Consider the following 24,997-nt stretch of genomic DNA (forward strand, 5'->3'; position numbering starts at 1 on the left):
TATCAACATTGGAAACAAAAGCTAATCAATGGCATAATTAATCACAATTCGTGGAGTGACATTAATAATTGGCACTCAGTGGCCAGCAAGTATTGAATAGAATCATCATTCAGTATTATTCAGATTATTACGAAGTCATTATTAAAAATCAGTTAATTACAGTCAAATCATTAATAATCACAGGCATTATAAGTGGTAACAATACAATAAACAGTGTTCCTCCTTCAGTAGTATTCAGACCATTACAAAGTCATTATTAAAATCAGTTAATTACAGTCAAATCATTAGTAATCACAGGCATTATAAGTGGTATCATTACAATAAACAGTGGCAGTTATTAGCTAGTGACAAAGCATTATTTTGAATATAGTCTCATTAAGAGGTCATTACTCAAGTGACATGCTATTCAGAGTTGATCAGTATTATTCAGAATTTTCTCAAACTGGTATCACTATTTGGGACTGTTAATACATTTTATATTTTTTTTTTTTTTTTTTTTTTTTTTTTTTTTTTTTTTTTGTTAGCAATGCATTGCGTTGGGATCGATAATTAATTGCTGAAACATAACACTATTTGCTTTTGACCTATTGCTGCAAATGAGGATAGGTAACGTCATTCGTCATGAGTCAGCTGTAGCAAGATTATGTAACAAGGCAGTACATGTGATCACATTTATAAACGATAGACACAAATGGGTAAAAATATAAAAATGCAAGTACTAGAACAGGTATAATAAGTAACAGGTTTAGTAAGTATCATGAAAAACTTCTCCTGGAAAAATTACAAAATGGATTATTGACCTGAAAGAAGAAACGCACACTATGCTGAAAAGTAGTGAACTTCGAATTAGCAGGCAGTGAAGTGTGTATAAAAATGTGTTCCATAGCTGTCCTTTCCAAAACTTTCAGTCATCCTACTATGCAATGTAACACCTGCTGTCAAAGCAAACTGCAACAAATACTTAAATAACTACGTAGCATAAATACATTACTTCAACATTATCCTCATCTGTAAAGAAAAAAAAACTTCATTATCCATATCATCATAACTTCACTATTATCATCACCTGTAAAGAAAAACTTCATTATTCATAATACCATTTCCTTCATCATTATTCATCAGTATTCACTATCATCTGCAAAAAATCACTTCATTACTCATTACATAACTATTCCTTATCTCTAGCATATTTCATCACTAAAACTAAGATGTGTAGTTCTCTCTGACAGCCTGCATCAATCACCTTGTATTCTGAAAGAAAAAATTAGTTAAGACTGCTATTCTTCGATGAGTATAGTATATTCTTGTTAATGCCTGTTAATCCTGATCCATTTACTCTTCCTCATAAAGTTATTGCATCTCCTTTCGTTTATTCCGTAGGTGAAATTCCCATTTATGTTAAATTTATTTCTTAGAATCATCATTCCTTTCTGAAATTGATGAACAAAGATTAATGTCCTGCATTTAAATCATATACCCTCTAGATAATGACTGGTTTATGGTAACATAATTAACCCTACAGCATAACATGACAGAAACCGTAATATGTCAAAAACATTGACAGTGTTCAAAAAGAAAGATATACACAGAATAATACAATGCAGCAGCAAAAAAAATGTGAAACAGTCACGATGTTGAGATGTCATAAGGCAAAAAAAATGTCAAAGTCGACTGGTGTGTGTTATATCTTAACTATTTCATAGTGCATACAAACAAAACTGGAGTACAATCATACACACAAAAAAAAAGTGGAAAATGTGCACGGTCTGATGTGTAACGACAAGAAAAGCGACCTGCTAACCTTACCTTGCCGGGCACTTGCCAAGAAAAAATACGATAATCATCAGTAATTAGTCACATAAATATAATTGCTGAAATAGTCGTAAATGTGTAAATCCATCTGGAAAAATATGCACGGTCTGATGTGTAACGACAAGAAGAGCGACCTGCTAACCTTACCTTGCCGGGCACTTGCCAAGAAAAAATACGATAATCATCGGTAATTAGTCACGTGAAATAATTGCATTAGTAAATGGCATCATAGTGTGTTGAATCATACAGTGGTTTCACTCAATAAACGGTTTAATGTTTGATATATGGTGATTGCCTTTCGATTTTCTGGTTCTCAAAGTTTCGACGTGTACAACATTGGGGTGAGGGATGCTGCGAATCCGATATGGACCTGCGTATAGAAGTTCAAATTTACTGCACTTACCTTTTAATTTGCTGGATAAATAGTGTGTACGCACTAATATTTTCTGTCCAACGTGAAAGTCTCGGCGTTTACAAACCTGTTTTTGCTGTCTTCTCCGGCGCTCTGCGGCACGTTTGATGTTCTTCAGCGCAATGTCAATTATTTCGTGGTGTCGTAGGCGACGACTTTTGGGAAATTCTATTAATTCTTTAATTTTGTTCGGTGGTTCAACGTTTTTCAGTATAACAGTCGGAGATAGCATAGTGGATTCATTTGGAATGGAATTAATTACATCTTGGAATGAGAGTATGTGTGTATCCCAATCAATATGTCTTTTGTGGCAGTATATTCGGCACAGCTTACCAATTTCTTTCATTAATCTTTCACAAGGGTTCGAAGAAGCGTGGTACTTGGATATATAGATCGGAGAAATGTTTCTGGCTCGTAACATGCGTGTCCATACGCTACTACGGAATTGAGATCCATTGTCAGAAATTACTTTCATTACATGCCTTACATGAGATAGAAAATGTTTTACAAATGCTTTCGAAACAGTTTTAGCAGTAGCTTGCGTAATGGAGTGAAAGTAACAAATTTTGAAGTGAGCTCAACAGCGACAAAGATGTAGCAAAAAACCTCTGTTAGTTCTCGGAATCGGACCAAAAATGTCTACTGCGGCCATGTGTCTTAATTTCACAGGTATAATGGGATATAAAGGAGGAATATGTGAAGTGGTGTCTGATTTAGCTTTCTGGCAAATTTTACAAGACGCCAAAACTCGTCGTATACGTTTCTCCATGTTGGCAAAATAACAGTTCTGTCTCAGTATAAGAAAACATTTTCGTGCTCCGTAATGTGCGTAACTTAGATGAGTGTACCAGATTAATTTGTTAACCAGTTCGTCAGGAATGCATAATAACCAATTGTTGCTGTCAGGATGAGAGCGGCGAAACAGAATGTCATTGCGTACAGTGTAGTGGTTTCTAATCGTAACATTATTCTTATCTTGCCAAAGCTGTTTAATTTCTTTCCACACATTGTCTTTGTTTTGTTCTTGTGCTATGTCCTGTAATGACGATGAAATAAAATTTTCAAATGCAACTTGCTGAATGTACATGACACTGAAATTTGCTTTGCAGAAGTTGGTTGCTACGTCTTGCTGATTGTTGCTGAGAGAACGCGATAGTGCGTCTGCTATAACATTTTGTGTGCCGGGAATGTGAACAATCGTAAAATTAAATTCTTGCAAATAAAGTTTCCATCTGCTTAATCTGTCGTGAGTAAATTTAGCTGAAAGCAAAAATTGTATTGCTCTGTGGTCTGTGTAGACGGTGGTATGTCTGCCGTAAAGAAAATGCCTAAATCTCGTAAAAGCCCATACAACATATAATGTTTCAAGTTCTGTAACAGAATAATTTCGTTCTGCAGGTGACAAAATGCGACTTGCAAATGCAATGTTTTTGATTACTATTGAACCATCTTCTTCAATTTCCTGAAAAATGTGTACGCCCAAAGCGGTATTGGAACTGTCGGTGGCAATGGAAAAATTTCTAGTAAGATCTGGGTGCGATAATAGTGGAGCATTCAACAGAGCATTTTTCAGATAACATTCTCGTGAACAAAATTCTGCGTGTCAAAAGTAATGTTTGCGTTACTGTAATATGCAATCTGTGCTGTATCTGGTTAAAATCTATCGTACGTTCCGTTATTTATTTTACGGGAGGATGCTGTGGCATATCCACTATATGAACTGTTCTGTTATTTCTTACTGACGTGTTACGCTATAGATGACACCTATTGTTTGGTTCATTCATGATAATGTGTTGTTGCTGATGTTCTTGCTGCTGAAAAGATCGACTGTTATTAAATGTACGCTGAAAATTGTGCTCGTTATTTTTACGTCTGTCATGATAGTAATTTCTATACGGCGCATTGCGATAGGAATTGAAATGGTGTGTTGTCTGTACGTAGTTATTTTTTTGCTGCCCTGCGTTACTATTTGTTGGGGCTGGGACTATACGTGCACGCGGCGAAACATTAAAGTTTGGTTGACCTTGTAGACTGCATTGTTAGTTACGTATGCTAAGCGGTTGACTTTCATGCTGTTGCGGCGGAAAAACATCTATTGTTACTAAAATGTGGTTTGCTATTGCTGATAATTTTACACATACTGATGATTGCGATTTTATCTGTTATTAATATTCTCGTGGTAGTTGTCATTACGGTAGTGCCTACTGAAAATTGTCACATTCGGTAAAATATTTGTCATATCCGGTTTTCATTACTCGTTTCTTAATACTACAAAGAGCAATAGTTAAAGAGCAGTTTTGATAGATATAAAGGATAGTAGAAGAAAAGGCAGTAGTGCAGAAAACTAAAGATGAAACAGCACTACTACAGCTCGGGGCCCTATGCTCGCTACGGCACATATTCATTAAAGCGTAATGAATCCCCTGAGGTCTTTTACGCACTGCAAATAAATTTTAGCTTTTGTGTTACAGGCAATAGCGGTAAAATTCCAAAAGTAAATCGCTGTATTCTTGCTAATTCCAGTTTCTGCATAATACGTAATGCTGATGAAAATACAATAGCAAATTGTCGCCTCTGGTTCAAAGCTAGTTTCTGCATTACAGGTAATAGCGGTGAATGTACAAAAATAAATTGTCGTATACAGCTCAAAGCGTGTACCTGTACGCTGTCATTATTAAGTTCTTTACATTTTCTTACAAATGCAAATTGCTCGAAATCTACGTACTCGTCATTGAATTTAAAAACACGTTCGGGTTTATGTGTGAATCTGTTTGTCTGTGTCGTTTCGTACTTCAAGTTACGTAGCTTTTCAGATTTTAAGTCGCGTAGCTTTTCGGATTTTAATTCGCGTAGTCTCTGTAAATTGTTCACATTATACACGCTGCGTGAGTCAGGCAAATGCTCGAAACGTGGCGGATTCTGTGACGTATTGGTGACTGAAATAGTTTTCAACTCTGTTACTTGAAAACTTGCGACATTTTGGTTGTTCTGTCGTTCACTTTTATTATTGACTTCCGTATTCGGAGTGTGTGAAACTTCCACTGACTCTAAATTAACTTCGTCGCGAATCTGTACTGCGTTTTTAGGGCATTGTTCAGTGATTGCATTAATTTCGTGTACCTGTGTTTCGTTTGCTGAACATTGTTCAGTGACTGCATTAACTTCGTCTTTATGTAATTCTGTTGTGCTTACATGTGTACTATTTAATTCTTGTGCAACAGTGCCAACTTTTTCATTACTGTTATTAGCACAAGTCTTAGTATTCACACGTAATTGTACTTTAGTGTCCTGACATTGAACGGTAACAGCTGTAATCTCTTCCCTAACTTGTTTGTTCTGTTCATTAACATTATCGTGTTTTTCTCTCGGCTGTTTAATACTTTCAGAAAATTGTTTGTTCCGTTCTCTAAATTGTTTGTTTTCTTCTTCCAGTCGTTTGTTCTGCTCATCAAGTTTTTTATTAAGTTGTTTATACTGCTCCCTAAGTTTGTCTAGTTTTTCGTTCTTTTGTTTGTTATCTTCCCTAAGCTGTTTGAAATTTTCATCCATCATTTCCTTCCGCTGTTTGTACTGTTCATCAAGTTCGTTCCTAAACTGTAGCATTATTGCCATAAATTGATCCAAAGTAATATTACCCACTCTATCAACCGTGCTGTTTGATTGTGTACCTGCAACTGTCGCGCTAAATGAATCCGTCGAATTTTCAGTACACTGACCATTTTCATTCGAAAAACTTGTCTGCACATTATTTGAATTTTCTAAATCGGGTGTGTTAAGCTCGGCAGCGCTCATTACAATAGAGCGTCCCGCGTCATCGATTGTCGACAAATCAACAGAGGACATAACCGAGTTCGTTTGTTCGTCATTAAGACAAAAATCATCATTAGTGGTTAGAATGCACGGATTGTTAGTGAACGCAGGATTGTCATCATTACACTGCGTGTCACATGTCCTATCGGCAAAGTTGTTTGAGTCAGTAATTTCATTCAAAATACCTCGCGATACACTATTCACAGTCTTTCGCGGCATTTCTACAGTAGTCACAATTATTCAAAAACAAATAAGCACAAATGCAAAAACAACACACAAATACAACAAAGCAACAAATTGCCGTTGACCTGTAGAGAGAAAGTCACAATATTATTAACAGCGTTGCGCTAAATCCTAATTATATCTAAGCAAACAAGAGCAGATATCTGACTGTTGTTCAAAAGACTCTCAACGAAATACGATCCTGGACTGGGTGTCGCCAAGTGTAACCTCCCCACCGCAATTTTTAAAGAAAATATAGCAATACTTAATAGAAATGGGAGCCAAGTGTAACCTCCTCACGAAATTTTTAAAGAAAGGACGATACTAATTAGAAATGCTGATGGACATTGCTCTATGCGTAACCTGCCCACAATGAAATGTACTGACAATGGCAACAAAAATGTGAAATACGCAATCTGACTCAAATATAAACTCCTCACAAAAAATTTAAGTCCATTCAGTGATAAGGAAATTCAATTAAACCGAAATATCGGTCTTTGGCCCTGTGTAAAACAATCAGAATTAAAGTCTTACCTCAGAATAAATGGATGTCACATATCTGCTCTTGTTGCGCACCGCTTGGAGGAACTGCATTGCAAATAATAATATTCTCTTTTTTTTTTTGTGATTCTAGTGAAATTTTTCTTCAAAAGAAGTGGAATGAAATGGGAAGTGCAACGAGATCTTTAGTTCAATAAAAATTAAATTTTTTGAAAAAATGCTTTTGAAATAAAAATTATTATTGGGGACTTGTTGGAGAATAGTTACAATAAATAAAATTTTTCATTATCTAATGATTATATTAATTAACAGTATACCTTATTCCTCATCTTGACCAGTGTTGCCGACCGCCTACATCACACAACCGCACTGCGCTGCTACTACTGACCGACCGCTCTGCATGACGACTACAGACTGAGTACAGCTCTCAACTAGACAGAGCTACAGACTCGCAACGACTACTACTGACAGACTCGCAACGACTGACTGACTGCTACTCACTGAGAACCGCTCGCAACACTCGCGCGGTCAAGCGCATACTCTCTGGTCACAGATGCTACAATGCCTCGCCATCGCTGCTATGTTACATACGTGTTTCAACGTAAGCATCGTGTCTGATCACCTGCATCCATTATTGTCAATTGTGGATTCCTACAGACTTGCGCAATTCCAGCAGGACAATGCGACACTCCTCACGTCCAAAATTGCTACAGATTGGCTCCAGCAACAGTCTCTTGAGTTTAAATACTTCCTCTGGCCACCAAACTCCCTAGACGTGAACATTATTGAGCATATCTGGAATGGATTGTGAAGTGCTGTTCAGAAGAGATCTCCACCGCATCGTACTGGTACGGATTTATGGACAGCCGTGCAGGATTCGTGGAGTCAATTTCCTGCAGCACTACTTCAGACATTTAGTCGAGTCCATGTCACGTCGTGTTGCGGCACTTCTGCGTACTCGCGGGGGCGCTGCACGCTATTAGGCAGGTGTACCAGTTTCTTTGGCTCTTCAGTGTATGATGTACTGGAATCTTGAATAAAACCAACCTGCTTTCAGAAAAAAAATGTGTTGCGTTACCAACTGAACGGCCGTCCTAGATCAGAATCAGTAATTTGATTTTAAAATACTTGCATTTATATTGCTAGCGAGAGGTTTTAGGAGACGTACAGTTTCCAGTTACTAAAGCCGTTGGCACACGGACCGTGCTGTCGAACGTTAACGTTGAGCGTGGCAAGCTCAACGTGCTGCTGAACGCTCAGGAACGATGCGACTTGTGCATACAGTACGTGGGCCCCAACGTAGTATACGCGATCGCAATGCACTCCAGCGGCAGTTGGGGGATGTTTATAGTTCGTAAATCCACTGTTTACTCAACGGGCTCGCGTAAAATTCCCACGTTAGCTCTATTAAAACGCACATTTCCACCATCGTCCACGAAAAGGAAAGTACCATGTCCAATCAGTAAGGACACAGACTTATAAAAGGTCCATTACAAACAGTGCGGTACAAATTTGGAATACTTCTCCGCATAAGATAAACATTATTTCATCATTCCCACATTTTAGTAAAACCCCAAGGTCAGTCTTACTTGATCACTGTTCCTACCCAGTAGCAGAATCTTAGCAACATGTGAATTACGAAGCGTAAAAGAAAAAGGGGCAAAATATGTTTATAGAAGTAGCGCAAGCTATCCTGTAGATTAAGCCCATCAAACAAAGTCACCCCTCAAAAAAAGTTGAACTTATATTTACGTAACATCAAATTATATATTTATATTAATCTAATAATAAAGTATCAGAACCTAATAAAAACGCGAGTGTTAGGGAAAAAAAACCGGTAGTGCCAAGGGGCGAACCTCCGACACAAATAACTACTTTGTACCGGACAATGACGCTACTCATTACGCTAAACCAACATCAGACTTTCTTCATCTAATTATATTGTATTACTCCTTGCTGAAAACCTTAATCGTAGATATGTTATTAATTGAAATTTAATTATAACAGATTGTACCAAGAACAATGCGTTTTGGGTGGATGTTCAGTGTGTCGCTGCCTTCAAATAGCCTACTCTCATAATACGCAAGTTACAGTAATTCTTTTGCCACGAATATGACGTTTCTCATTATTATATTGGAACGAATCGCACAGTTAACAACAGGTTTTCCAGTCATTCTCAATTTGCTGGTGCTCAGAAACGGAAAATATACATATAGGCTTGAAATAAATGCCAATGTGACGCCTCACAACTGTGTACTGAAGGGAGACGGCGTGCTTGTGACGTAGGTGGCGTTGTGCCACCTCATCGGTCAACGCTCAGACGCACGCTCGGAATATCTGACATGCCAGATATTGCTCTGTACGTTCGGAAAGACTCCCGAGCGTGCTATTCCACGCTATGACGTCAGAAACTCAGCACGCTCGACGCTCAGCGTTCGGATGCCGATGGCTTAAGAGTAGAAACATAAACGCTTCGCAGTCGACATCAGGCTTTCTCACTGGTAGGTGCGCTAGTGTCGCTCAGACTGCCGGATGGCAACAGCTTTCACGTGAGTCAATGTCTCGACTGCTAGACAGTGCCCGCTGCCCCGCGTCGCTCGCCGCGGCCCGCGCGCCCGGCACAGCGGCTGCCAGCCGCCGGTTCGCAGCCCGCCTGACCGCCACACTTGCACCGCCGCGAGCCCGATTAATAATGCAGACCGCGCCCCGGATCCTCCCATTACGGCCTCGTCCGGACTCCGGTTCAGGTTTTCGTTTTTACGGCGTCGCTGCCGAGATTCGCCGCCCACGTTTCGTGCGGGAACGCAGTTTTCGATTAAGACTGCGTAAAGAAAAAAAAAAAAAAAAGCGCGCTGCGGCGTGGGGAGGTGGCAGGGAGGAGGATGGAGTGAGAGGGGGGGGGGGGGAGGAAGACGGGGGGAACTGCTGATGGACCGCAATGATTGGAGAATCCCGTTCCGACAGCTCTGGTCGCCGGCTTGACAGCGCGTGCCGCGGGCAGTCTGAGACGTAACAAATGTATTCCTCCATCTGTACCCACTTTTATGCTTTATTGATGTTTGTATGCCTCGGTTGTGGGTGGGAAGAGTCATGACACAACAGTTAATTAGACCAGCCTGCATTTCTAAAATTTTTGTCAGATTATTTCTCCGCATTCTTCGAATGCGAAAATATTTTGTTGACACCGACCTAAATGAAACAACAAGTTTACTGTTACCAGTCACCGTTTTATTTTTTCCACGACGCGTTTCAAAGGCTTAAACTTCCATCTTCGGGTGGATTTACATTAGTTAATATGACATTTGTGTGTGTATCGTGTCACAATTTTTTAGAGGAACTTGTGGCACTGCCTCCATTGGTCACAGGTTCCTTTCGCTGTCGTAACATCTCACATGTATTCTGTCACAGCGAAAGGAACATGTGACCAATGGAGGCAGTGCCACAAGTTCCTCTAAAAAATCGTAACACAACTCACACATAAATGTCAAACTAACTAATGTAAATCCACCCGATGATGGAGGTTTAAACTTTTGAAACGCGTCGTGGAAATAATAAAACGGTGACTGGTAACAGTAAACTTGTTGTTTCATTTAATGTCAGTAACAGTCACGGTAAAGCCTAACCTAAAATGTTCGCATTTAAAGACACACACCTACATAGGGCGGAACAAGCACCACGATAAAATGAGGGAAAGCAGAGCTCGTACGGAAAGATATAGGTGTCCATTCTTTCCGCGCGCTATACGAGATTGGAATAATAGAGAACTGTGAAGGTGTTTCGATGAACCCTCTGCCAGGCACTTAAATGTGATTTGCAGAGTATCCATGTAGGTGTGGATGTAGGTGTAGTTGTTCTGGAATCAATTTGTAATGCTGATTCCCAAAATTACTTTTATCACGAAGAATTACGTCACGATTCTTCACAATAAGATCTCATATGCATTTGTCAGTTTTTTTTGGTTTTAGGACTATTTTCCGCAGTCGCAGTTTAGTGCGTGAACCTTTACACTTACACTGTAACAATGTTGTGAAATTTTCCAACATGATTTTGAGAACATTCATGTAATTCAGATGTTTTTTATTCCTTAGAAAGTTTTCAGTAGCAGACTTGAAGGTATCTCCTTCTGCATCTAAATCTTTTTCTCTGACAGACGTTGTACTCTCAAATTCGTGATCCTTCACCAGTTCAAGAATTTGAGAGCCAACAAAAATGCCAGCTTTCAGTGTTTCTTGGCAGATGAAGACAAATTTCATAGAAAGTTGCAAGCAATTTTTCTTTTGGTCTAATAGCGGTTGATGCAAGATGCTTTTAGTGTAAAGCTCAAAAGCGTCCGATTTGGTCAAACCTTTACATACCAGTGCGTTTGCTTTACCCAGCTGCACCTCTGACATTAAAAACGGGGCATTTTCGTGTACCGAGGGTTGCTATCCTTGAAAATTTCCTATTGCTAAAAGCAAAATGATTTTCATTCAATTTTGAAAACACAGAACTAATGACAGTTCTGAAATTAGCATATAAAACTTAACGAAAAACACGTGTTGATTTTCAATTATCTGACGTCATGTAGACTGCGGTTACCCTAACTTTGTGATAGTAGCTTGCAGTAGCACTTCGACACAACAGGAGTAATAAAAAGACCAGAAAGACAGAAACAGAGCGGAAATTATATAAGCGACATAATAGCAACACAAAATCCGAGATACATAGCCAGAGCCGGCCGTAGTGGCCGTGCGGTTCTATGTGCTACAGTCTGGAACCGAGCGACCGCTACAGTCGCAGGTTCCAATCCTGCCTCGGGCATGGATGTGTGTGATGTCCTTAGGTTAGTTAGGTTTAATTAGTTCTAAGTTCTACGCTACTGATGACCTCAGAAGTTAAGTCGCATAGTGCTCAGAGCCATTTGAACCATACATAGCCAGAGGCTGGTCCCGGCTGAGGTTCGAGTCCTCCCTCGGGCATGGGTGTGTGTGTGTTTGTCCTTAAGATAATTTAGGTTAAGTAGTGTGTAAGCTTAGGGACTGATGACCTTAGCAGTTAAGTCCCATAAGATTTACACATACATAGCCAGACAAAGTGTGTGTGTGTGTGTGTGTGTGTGTGTGTGTGTGAGAGAGAGAGAGAGAGAGAGAGAGAGAGAGAGAGAGTCATGCCACCGAAGTGACCGTTCGTTGTGTGGAAGTCGGCTAGCAGACGTGAAGCAAGGGCATAAATGTGCTAACATAACGCGAGCTGACCGATTGTGTTGGTATACCAACGCTGCTGCTCGCAAATATTCAACATGACGTATCAACAGTGGTCGTAGTCTTCTGAAAATCTAGAAATACTGAATCATCCCCTGTCGGCAGCACCCATTACTTCGCCTGCTTATAATGCTTGTAACTCATAGTGTAAAGAAAATCTAATGAATGTATTTGAAATTGTTAGCTTTTTTAACGTGCTGAAATTGGAACAGTTGCTTTAAAACGGAAGTTTCGTGTTGTAGAGTACTATAGTAGGTAAGATGCTTATAACTTCCCATTAGGAGAATTAATTAATCGATTCTGTTGTTGTGATCAGTAAAATAAACTTATCTAGTAAGATTTGTCTCTTCGTGGTCTTGAGTGAAACATTTTCACCGCCCAAACGAACTAAAAGGTAGTGCACTCTCACCTATACAAAACAAATACAAATGGCCGTAAAAAGGCAAATCAAAATCTGTGAGGGCATTTTATCTTAGGCAATGAAAACCCACGGAACACTAACTGAAAGAGTAAGTCATGGAATGAAATAAATTTATCTCTCAAAAGGTTTAAAACCCAAGCTCATTGAAAACTTGTAATATTGCATGTCCAGACATATTCGTAGCACGCGAATGAGTTTCAGACACTATCGTACGTAGCCAGATGTCGTATTACATTTACTCTTATAATACTGTACGTATTCGCACAGATTTATAATGCTGAATTATTGATATTTCTTATATCAAGAATTATAGTTTAAATATATCTTCAATAAGGTGTGGCAGGCATTTAACCGTCCACAACAAAGTATTCCATTCGCTACACCAGTGCAGTTCGAACTACCTTCATCAGCCATTCGATATACTTTGCTGGGCACACACATTGTCCAGATCTCTCTTGAGCTACGCTTACCGATGTTGTTTCGTTCTATTTCGTAATATAAACTGCCCATCTGTATAGTATCTGTGTTTCCTCACATGACGGACAGTCAAATGAAAACTGAACACTCGTCACAATGGGTCCGTGGAATCGTTCCATTCAAAAGCAATCATCACACGCGTTATCCCGCTGGGATTATACGATCAATTCGTGGTTCACGGAATGCGTTCGCCCGTTGACGGACTCACAATCACACCCACTCTTGCACTTCCTCGTCCGACTCAACTCGATGTCCACGCATGCCTTTCTTCAGGTCGCCAAAGGCGTGAAAATCGCTGAAAGATCCAGGCTGTACGGAGGATATTGCAGTGTTTACCAATCAAATCACTGAAGCGTAGCCTTCGTCCGCTTGACAGTGTAGGCGTGGGCATTGTCGTGCAACTGAATGATCCCCTCCGCCAGAATTCTGACAGCCAGAGAGCAAACAGCAAAGCGAGCAGTGGGAACATGTCACATCTTCCCTGCCAAAGAAATCCGAAGCTGTTCAAATAAGATCCGGTAAGACCTTCTTCTTCAACTGCAGGGGCCCTCCAGACGTAGACTTTCTCGAGACTGGAAGCACAATCAATACGGAGCGCTATGGAGACACTTTGCAGAAACTGCCACGTGCCATTAAGTCATAACGCCTGGAAATGCTAAGCCATTTTTCAGCAATACAACGCCTGTCCACACGTGGCGCATTTCTGTATGAATTGTCTGCTTTATGATAACTTTCCCAACCGAATCAATACCTACATGCAGGCCAGCGGAAGGTGAAATGTGGTACTGGTAAGGTGGCTCGTACTGCCAAGTTGTTTGAAATTTTGATTCTATTTCGCTATCACTGAAATAACATCACGTTCGCCCCCGGTAGCTGAGTGATCAGCGCGACAGAACGTCAATCATAAGGGCCCGGGTTCGATTCCCAGCTGGGTCGGAGATTTTCTCAGCTCAGCTCAGGGACTGGGTGTTGTGTTGTCCTAATCATCATCACTTCATCCCTATCGACGCGCAAGTCGCCGAAGTGGCGTCAAATCGAAAGACTTTCACCCGGCGAACGGTCTACCCGACGGGAGGCCCTAGTCACACGACATTTTTATTTTACACCCTCTGAGCCATTAAAATTTTGTTTCGTTTCCTCCTCCTCTTTTGGGTGCTTTACTTTCTTTTATCGGACAGTGTACATTTCTTTTTCTGTTTAACATAGCACAGCAGACGAGTGCAGCGAGCCTGTGGACTGGCCATCGGCTTGTAAGTTTTTCGCGAACACCGCTAACCAGACTCTTTAGAAAGGAAGCGTACGACGCTGCTCTCCTTTGCTTTCACTTGATGACAGGCAATAGACAAAATAAACACAATTATGAAGTTACATATATTACTTTAACCTTAGTGCTTTAAAAATAATACAAACTCACCTTGCATATATCAGTTCTCGAAGTACGTAGCGCGCCGAAAAGTGTAGCACACAACACAATAATATCGGATAGAATTTGAAGGAAAATCAGCATTGGCCGTATTTTGTTGTTTTATTGTCAGCAAAATCGATTTTCGGTCACTTAGTGACCATCCTCAGTGCTGTAATATGCAATTAAAATTGGTAGGCACTGATATCAAGCTATAACGACAAGCTCAGAGCGCTCACATAAACTCCATGGAGTCGCCAGTCAACAATAATATCGTCATATAACAATGCCCCATACGGTAAAAAAAACTGCATTTGCATTGTGTTTTACCTTGCAGGGCGAATGATGCAAGAGCGAAATATTACACTTTTAATCACCTTTGCGTGTACAGCGGGCAACGCGTTTGTCCTCATTCTTACGTGTGTGAACCTGTTCTCCGGCCATTTGTGGACGGACAATACCAGTATAACTCACTTGCTGCGGAATGAATCAGCGGGTTTATAAAAATTCAACGTTTCCTTACCGCAGTGTTGCTGGCTCAAAGCCTTCTCCGAGCAGGCAGCGGCTTAAATTTCACTGCTTATCGTTTATAAAATTTACTGTTCTGGCCGCTTGCCACAGTTTAATATCAGGTGGGAAATACCTCCGACGAAAGCCATAACGATAGAAATGGACGCGACGCAGTCCTTATAAAGTCTTCTTTATGTTGTTACAGATGTTCCCGTAGTCATATAAACACCGTCTTCAGTTTTACTTGGACTTTTGACCTTCACGTTACAGACTAAACCCAGAATGCTCTGTACGGACACAGACTTTCCCTATGTTTCGCATATATATTACACTTCTTTTCTTTACGTGCACCATTCTGTGTTTTAAAATTGACCTGCTGTTTGGAACAAGTCAATCTGCACCATAGTACAGCTCTGTTTCTCTGACCTTTCGAAGTAAGAGGTGTAGTTAGACTTGATCATATATTATTTAAATATTCCATTCGCCATTACCCAGAGAAGTTTATAAAAAATAGAAACAGGGCACATTAGCAGCCATTATAAAATAGGTAGATAATCTTAATACGGGCTTCCATATTCTAGTTATTTGTCGTAGCCTGACGTTAAGCTATGCAGTTCACTATCGTTAGCCATAGAAAACTAAAGGGGGAAAAATGTGCATTGGCACTAAATCATTGTAAATTGTACTACTACATATTTCATTCAAAGGACATCATAATTTATAGTTTATGCGCTAGTTAATTACATTTATAAAGTCTCCGATAGAACGTCCCATACAAAATAACTACAAGATATGTTTTACACCCTATAGCGACGATACCATATTGACTACAAGCAGCATGTGTCCGAATCAGTACTGATGAATGAAACCCAGAACCATCTTACGCAAGAACACACACAGTAACAGAATTCCAAAATCAGGGTAAGGATCCAAAAAACGAGGTAATTGCCGATTCGAGAGTCGGCAAAAGCATGGCTCCCATAAAGAAATACTACCTGCCTTACGAAATACGAACTGTAATAATGGTAGAAAGCTAGTGGCTATACTCACATACCCAAGTAATGTGTTTTCCGCGGCCCCTATGCTTGCCCCCATGTTCTAAGTCTGTCGGTACATCGCAGGAGCAGCTGGATATTAGAGGATGGTCACATTTACTTCGAACGAGCCTCATACGATATTTCAGTCAAATAAACTCTGCTGTTGTTTCTCCAGCACCGTCTCGTCAACAGCTGTCATACTGAATTTACCATATAGCGGATTTTAGTGATTGTTGTGAACCAACAACTTTTTTTTAGGTATGTGAGGGAATCGCATAGTAACATGGATGCACAGTACATTACACCATCTATTACAATGATCTATTTCGTTCATCATATTTATTTTTAAATTTTGTCTTGGACTTGTAACGCGTTTTACGAAACCGTAAAGTTATGGAAAACACACTACACGAACTGGCGGCTCAGCAAACAGTAATAGCTGCAGTCCAGTAGCAGAACAAAAGTTGTCAAACTGTCTACGACGATGGAGAATAATTTTTCAAGCAGTAAAAGCTTAAAAAATAACATTTAAAACACGGGAGGCGATCTTTAGATATATTACATTAAGTTCATAAAGAGTATTTCAATGAAAAATCGTCGTGATAGCTTATAATAGCCTATTTTTATTTCAACAATGCAGGTGATTTTGACAACTTGTAAGTGAAAGTAGTCAATATACTTAAATCAAAATTATTCCACCAGAACATAGTCACACATTCGAAACAACAAATTTTAGGCAGCTGGATAGTGGCAGTAACGTTTGAGGGAATATTTCTTTTTGTTGCGTTAAATTCCTTCGTGGAAATTCATTCTACGGTTGTACTACCGAATACTGGTAAGGCCTCGAAGTCTATTTACTCGAAGGCAATAAGCATACTGCCCATGGGATGCGAATCTTCTGTTACGGCGACGATATCTTGCACTTAGTCGAGAACAAAGGAATTTCTTCAGTTTCAAATAAATACTCTTTGTAATTGTTGAAGTGGAAACACGCTCGAGTTTATTTCTGTTTCACAGGTCAACAAACACGGGCGTGTCTTCCGCACTCGTAAATAAACTGTCCTCGCTTAGGCAATATGGCTTGAAGGCGAATACAATCTTTGGTTTTTCTAAACATTGATTGAACATTGCTAATGAAGTTACCGTCACTAATCATTGCTGAATTAACGTACAAATACATAAATTGTCTGTATGGAAGCACGCTATAAACGAATAAATGAAATGAGTTGAGCAGTAAGGGGCGTTTGCTTGCGTGTCATAATGACAATGAGGTAAATGTTTTCTGCTCGCGTACATAACATATGCCGCATTGAAAATATGTGAAAAATTATAATTGTGTGTTTGACTCTGTGTCTAACACGGAAACTTTCCAAAAAATGGGTCAAATGGCTCTAAGCGCTATGGGACTTAACATCTGAAGTTATCAGTGCCCTAGACTTAGAACTACCTAAATCTAACTAACCTAAGTACATCACACACATCCATGCCCGAGGCAGGATTCGAACCTGCGACCGTAGCAGCAGCGCGGTTCCGGACTGAAGCGTCTAGAACCTTTCGGCCACAAGGCCGGCGGAAACTTTCCATTCGTGGGCTGTGCGCTTCTAATTGAGACGCTGGTGGATGTCATACAGTTTCTAAAACTACAGACATCAGCATTGATGTTTGTCACTTCCGCTTCTGATGGAATTATTACTCATCAGGCAACGGATTAGACACTGCAACTTTCTCGCAGAGACAATGTTCTTCAATTATATTACAGAGCATTATACTGTACATTGAGGTGACCAAAATCATGAGATATCTCTTAATATTGTGTCGATGTAATGCGTAAGTAGACTGTTTAGGTTTTTATGTTGCTAACGCCACGTAGCGCTCTGTATGAAAATCACTGACGGCGCTGTGTGCAGTCTGTGGCTGGTTGGACTCATTGTTGGAATATTCGCTATTGTAGTGTTGGGCAGTTGGATGGGAACAGCGCGTAGCGTTGCGCAGTTGGAGGTGAGCCGCCAGCAGGGGTGGAGGTGGGGAGAGAGATGGCAGAGTTTTGAGAGGTTACTATAAGCGGTCGATCTGGACGTGTATTCACCAGAAAAAGGAAATTTGTAAAGATGGATGTCATGAATTATATATATATATATATAACTTTTGAACATTATTAAGGTAAATACATTGTTTGTTCTCTATCAAAATCTTTCGTTTGTTAACTATGCCTATCAGTAGTTAGTGCCTTCAGTAGTTAGAATCTTTTATTTAGCTGGCAGTAGTGGAGGTGACTGTATTGCAGTAGTTCGAGTAACGAAGATTTTTTTGAGGTAAGTGATTCGTGAAAGGTATAGGTTATTGTTAGTCAGAGCCATTCTTTTGTAGGGATTATTGAAAGTCAGATTGCCTTGTGCTAAAACATATTGTGTCAGTTTAGTGATGATCAGAATAAGTAAAGACAAAACTGTTTGAGTACGTTGAGTTTTGCTCAGCTATTTGAAAATCAAATAACTTAGAAGTTTACCAGCACAGTCATTCATAATTTTTCTAAGGGGACATTTCAAATGTTACAACTCGACGTGGCAAGGACTCAACAAGGTGTGGAAGTCCCCTGCAGAAATATTGATCCATATTGCCTCTAAAGCCGTCCGTTATACTAAGTGTTTACGGTGTAGGATTTTGTGCAAGAAGTGATCTCTCGATTATGTCTCATAAATGCTCCATGGGATTCATGTCCGGCGATCTGGGTGGCCAAATTATTCGCTCGAACTGTCCAGAATGTTCTTCAAACAAATTGTGAACAGTTGTGGAGCGGTGACGTGGTTGGGAACATGAAGTCCATGAATGTCTGGAAATGGTTTCCAAATAGCTTAACATAACCATTTCCAGTCAATGAGCGGTTCACTTGCACCAGAGGACCCAATCCATTCCAAGTACAAACAGTCCACATCGTTTGGATCCGCCACCAGCTTGTACAGTGTCTTGCTGACAAACTGGGTCCATGAAATGATAATTAAATCAAGAACCTAAGCTGTCGACAGGCGTTGATATACATCAACTGGGACACTTGAAAATGTGTGCCCCGGCTGGGACTCGAACCCTGGATACCCTGCTTGCATGGCAGACGCTCTATCCATCTGAGCCACCGAGGCCACAGAGGATAGTGCGACTGCAGGGATTTATTCCTTGCACGCTCCCCGTGAGACCCACATTCCCAACTTAATGTCTACACACTACATTCGTAGTGCCCCTGCCCATTACACTCATTACACAGACAATCTTACCGAGTCCCGTAAGAGTTCGGGCAATGCGTGTGCATCCAGCACAGAACAAGAAGGTCAATGGCTGGTTAGCCTTAACTGTATGAAGATGGTATCTGTTCTTTCGGACATGTCAGAACTCTTCTGACCAGACCACGATTTTCCAGTAGTCTAGGGTTCAGCCGATATGGTCATGAGTCCAGGAGAGACGCATCAGGCGTTGTCGTCCTGTTAGCAAAGGCACTCGCGCCTGTCGCCTGTCGCCTGCTGCCATAGCCCGTTAACAGCACATTTCATCGCGGTATCTTAACGGATAAGTTTGTCGTATGTCCCACATTAATTTCTGCGGTTGTTTCACGCAGTGTTGCTCGTCTGTTAGCACTGACAACTCAATGCAAAGGCCGCTGCTCTCGGTCGTTAAGTGAAGGCCGTCGACGTTGTCCGTGGTGAGAGGTAATGCCTGAAATTTCGCATTCTCCGCACACCTTTGACACTGTGGATCTCAGAATATTGAATTACCTAACGATTTCCGAAATCGAATGTCTCATGCGTCTAGCTCCAACTACCATTCCGGATGCAAAGTCTGTTAATTCCCATCGTGAGGCCACAATTACGTCGGACACAATTTCGCATGAATCAGCTGAGTACAATGACAGCTCCGCCAATGCACTGGCCTTTTACACCTTGTGTACGAGATACTACGCCATCTGTATATGCGTATATCGCTATGCTATGACTGTTGCCTCCTTATTCCTGTGTGTCAGTAAATGGACGTGTCACATATACAACGCACCTTCTCCAGCAAGCTATTGCTTCATTCGTTATCTCGCACTTCCATTTACATTCTGAAAGTGTTGTCACCGAAATAAAATTATAATAGGTTCGTTTCGTCTGGGTAGAAGAGGTTTTTCGTCGGAAAATAAATACAATGCTGGTCATTAATATTGCAACACCATGAATGTGTCATGCAGGAGAAGATCGAACTGGCATGAAGTATACCGAGTGATCAAAAAGTCAGTATAAATTTGAAAACTGAATAAATCACGGAATAAAGTAGATAGAAAGGTACAAATTAACACACATGCTTGGAATGACATCTAGTTTTATTAGAACTAAAAAAAAAATACAAAAGTTCAAAAAATGTCCGACAGATGGCGCTTCATCTGATAAGAATAGCAATAATTAGCATAACAAAGACAAAGCAAAGATGATGTTCTTTACAGGAAATGTTCAATATGTCCACCATCATTCCTCAACAATAGCTGTAGTCGAGGAATAATGTTGTGAACAGCACTGTAAAGCATGTCCGGAGTTATGGTGAGGCATTGGCGTCGGAAGTTGTCTTTCAGCATCCGTAGAGATGTCGGTCGATCACGATGCACTTGCGACTTCATGTAACCCCAAAGCCAATAATCGCACGGACTGAGGTCTAGGGACGTGGGAGGCCAAGCATGACGAAAGTGGCGGCTGAGCACACGATCATCATCAAACGACGCTCTTAAGAGATCTTTCACGTGTCTAGCAATATGAGGTGGTTCTAATGAAACCCCATGTCATTCCAAGCATGTGTGTCTATTTTTACATCTCTATCTACATTATTCCGTGGTTTATTAAGTTTTCAAATTTATACTGACTTTTTGATCACCCGGTACTTCCATGCTTGAATACACAGATGTAAGCAGTTCAGCACAAATCCACAAAGTAGGGAGTAAATATATCTACGTTGCTTGTACACTGTGAGAGAGCTAAGGCAGACTACCCCAAATTTATCCAGAATGAATAAATATATCGAGTTGTGGTTCTCGCCATGTTATGGCGGAAAATATGGCTAATTTTATGACGTTCACAGATAATTTTTATCGTTAATAGTTGCCGAATTACTACGCCTAATTTGTTTCGCTAACTTTTTTTTTCTAACGGGACTGTTTACTTTTTTCTGTATCATTTGAAAGAAACTTGTAAACGAACTTCAACAATATATCACGTATAAGACATGATCAAATAGTATCAAAATAACACCGCCACAAACCACTGTCCCGTCGTCAGGAGAAAAGCCCCATTATACCAAATGTAACCAGACACGTAAATCAGGTATGGTTCTTGTGTTTACCTGTGCTCCTGAAGTCCATCGGTCTGTGTTCTCCTGTTGTAGCAGTCAGTTAACTTGCTCGTAAAGCTACTAAGACATTCACAATGTATATGACAGTCGAAAAAGTGAATATCGATTATGGCGAATGTTGCCGAAGTATTAGAGCAGCGGTTTGGTTGTATGCTGGTCGTGCCATGCATTCACGATATATCTTTGCGGACATTATAAAAAGAAGTTCTACAACCTGGAAGTGTGGACAATAAAATAAGCCAAGGAGTCAATCTTCGCAATATGCACTAGTCTTCAGTAGAAGATACACGCTGATTCGAAGACGTGGATAAAAACAACGCTTGTGGTCTACCAAAGTTTTAGTGGGCGCTTCTCAAGATACGCACCATTGGCCTCTGTTTTATTGTTACGAATCTAAGTACACTCAAGTATCCCGAGTTCCTAAGATATGCAGCTTGGACTATTATTGGAAAACATCCTACTGGACATAACGCACTTATTGTGGTACTAAGATGACGGAAAACACTCGCATTCCACACGTATTATGACTGAACATCTTGAGAGAACATTTGGAACGGTCGTTAAGGAAACGCAGCATGGTGTGTACACTCCCAAGTTTAAAACTTCTAAAATTTTGTCTGTGGCAAAAATTAAAGCAAGAGGTCTATTTGGAAATGCTGACGACTGCCGCATGCGTAATGTGTCTTACAACAAGGTCTTGTGCTGCCGTTAACCCCAGATGGAATTTAACGTGCAGTATTGTTTCTCCAGAATCGCATTAGAGCGTTTAAGAATGTTCAAGGTCAACATTCTGAGCATTTGATAGACAGCTCTGCTAATAAACACACTAACCTTGCCTGTGTTTCGTGCTTGCTTACATGTGGCATAATAGGGCAGACGTTTGTGGAACCTCTTCTCCTGACGACGGAACAGTGGCTTGTGGTGCTGTAATCTTAAAACTATTTGATCAAGTCTCATACATGTCATGTCGGTTCCTGCCTCATCGAGATTGCAGTTTAGTGTGAGGTGGTATTGCTACATCGCGTTGGTGGGTTCCCACAACTGTCTTGCGTACATGAAGACATGCGCGGAAAGACGGGCTACCCCTCAAATGTAAAAGCTTAGAGATAGGTGCTGCCATCTGTTGTTGGCTACAGGAACTATCAAATTTGACGTAGGTCTCACCACTAAATATCACATTAGGATGTAGTACGACGCAGAGAATTTATTGCGTTCCGCTAGATATGATTTCTGTAATGTCAAAAACGGGCTGGCCTCCCTCTACACTCCGGTTTCCTTCCACTGGAAAGCAGCTGAATAGCTGAGTAGCAGAACAGCCAATACTTTGCCTTATGATAAACAGACAACAGATAATTAACTGCAATTTGGAAAGGTTTGGGGGCAGACGTAGATAACTCTGGAATTAATAAAAGTGCAAGCACGAAATATAATCCTTGTGTAATACATAATATTAATCACTTTATGAACCTAGTTTAGTGTGTTTGAAGTGTACAGTTAGCACATTCAGTACAGAATACAAATAGTGAACATGGCGGATGTAGAAATGGGAGATGTTGTCGAAAGTGTGAAAAATCAGTGCAATTTATCGAAAGAGTAAGCGTAATCCACAGAATTGGTGCAAAGAAGTTGAGAAGAAGAAGCAAACAGTGGTGAAGGGTACAGTAGAGAGTAGTTAAAATGGTGGAATCACAAGATTCAGATTGAGCCTATGTGAGAAAATGCTTCGATTTTGAACTTGCAAGTACACGGGAGAAATTGTTTCGTGATTTCCGAAATCTAAGTAACAATGATCTTCAAAATTCTTATCTGTTTGGATGTGTGACTATGAATCCTGCCAAGTCAAGGTATACTAACGATCCAGATAGGAGTAGACGGCAGACAACCAACATCTATAACGTTACAGTAGGTGAAGTAGACATTCAGATTTATGAGAAAGATTATATAGCAATCTTCGGTATGAGTAATGGACGCCTATCCCGTGTGAAAAAGAAAACAAAAATTTTAACTCCTGAAGTTAGTTTCTGTGTTTCATTAGGCAACAAAACCCTAGACGTACATTCACAACGACAAATTTATGTGTAACATGACATATTTTATTTAACGCGGATAAGCGGGGGAGGGGGGGGGGGGAGGAGGGGGGGGGGGGGGGACGTAGCAGTCGCTCAAATAAATGCAGCAAGGAGAACCAAGATTTTTCGTGGGCTCATGTACGAGTAAATAGTTTCCCTACACAATCAAATCACTACTCCAGGAGAAAGAATCCCAGCATGACTCATCTGTGTGCTGATCTAAACATTAGCAAGATGTACAGACTTTATCAAGATAAGCGAATACAGCAACAAGGAACCCCTTAGCTATGGCATGTACTGCGAAATATTTTATCAGTTTTCCAATACAATAACCACGTAGTGGCAACTGTTGAGTTTGTTATCACCTTAAGATGTAAATTTCATGTGAAAAAACGGTCATAAATGAAAGAACTAGAAACGAAACTGAACTCCCACGTTAAAGAGGCGAGTACTGCCTATGAAAATCTGAAAACGGACTCAGAATTTTCAGAAACTCATAATTCTGCTGCGGTCAATACTTTCATCAATGGATGCATTGTTTTGAGTCATCAGACTACGATAGTAGTCACTGGCTCGATGTACCTGAGCCACATGTGAGCGTTATCACGAATTTTCCGTTTTACGGCACTTTTTACTACAGTTAATGATAATTTTTGGCTGTGGGCGTTTGATAAGGTGCAAAACAAATCTTCAAGTATTATTATTCGCCTGTATTAATGATTATTTTTCATGTTACGTTCCAATATAAAGGATATGACAGGTCAGAAACAATAAATGGTCCATACTGTATGGCCGGCGGCAGTGACCGAGCGGTTCTAGGCACTTCAGTCCGGAACCGCGCCGCTGCTACGGTCGCAGGTTCGAATCCTGCCTCGGGTATGGATGTGTGTGATGTTCTTAAGTTAGTTAGGTTTAAGTAGATCTAAGTCTAGGGGACTGATGACCTCAGATGTTAAGTTCCATAGTGCTTAGAGCCATCTTAACCATACTGTATGGATTTGCGTTAAAAATAACAATAAAATAGTTCGATGTATTTTTTGCAGTCTCATTTACACAACCCTCTTTTTCTCCATTTCTAAACACTGTGCGTAAGCCAGTTTTTTTTTTCGCGCATGTCTTCAAATGAAATCAGTGGTTTCATCATGGCCAAACTCAACGCCATGCAGGATCCCAATGGCCCCATGCGTCCAGCGCTCGACAGAAATTACAGAGCTGTTTGGGTCCCTCAGTGTCGGCTAAAAATAATGATAATAATAATTAAGCGAGCTGTAAATCAACCGGTTTTCCACAGTGAAGATCTCATGCACTGTCAGAATTTGCTGACAGGAAATCTGACGAAATTTAGTGATTACTTCCAGAAATTGAGAGATTTTTTCCTAACCCAGATAAAACAGGTTCCTACGTTCAATCTAAATAACGGAGATGCTCAGAGGAAGTTATACGTTACCTTAGACGGAATCGAAATGGCATATAACTGTAACCTAATATACCTAGGAAGCACTGTGGATCGGCCCCTGACATTCAAACAACAGTGCATCAAGTTTATTAAGAAGCTTGACTCAAGAGTGAGTCTACTTCGCAAGAGTGCTGGAAGCAGTTAGGATGCTGACATCAGTAAAATACGCACTGCTGGTCTTACTCTTGTGTGTCACACTGCTAAATTCTGCGCTCTTGTGTGAGAAAACAGCACCCATACAACGAACATTGATGTGCAGCTTAATGA

At 40.4% G+C, this 24,997-nt stretch overlaps 1 non-coding gene across 1 annotated transcript; it reads right to left on the minus strand.

Annotated features, from left to right (window-relative positions):
• Positions 1 to 18,904: 18,904 nt before the first annotated feature.
• Positions 18,905 to 18,978, minus strand: Trnaa-ugc. Its single transcript has one exon. It is a non-coding gene; the product is annotated as a tRNA-Ala (tRNA).
• Positions 18,979 to 24,997: the final 6,019 nt, after the last annotated feature.

Source organism: Schistocerca piceifrons, chromosome 7 (assembly GCF_021461385.2).
Source record: "Schistocerca piceifrons isolate TAMUIC-IGC-003096 chromosome 7, iqSchPice1.1, whole genome shotgun sequence".
In the NCBI taxonomy this organism is placed as follows: Eukaryota; Metazoa; Arthropoda; class Insecta; order Orthoptera; family Acrididae; genus Schistocerca; species Schistocerca piceifrons.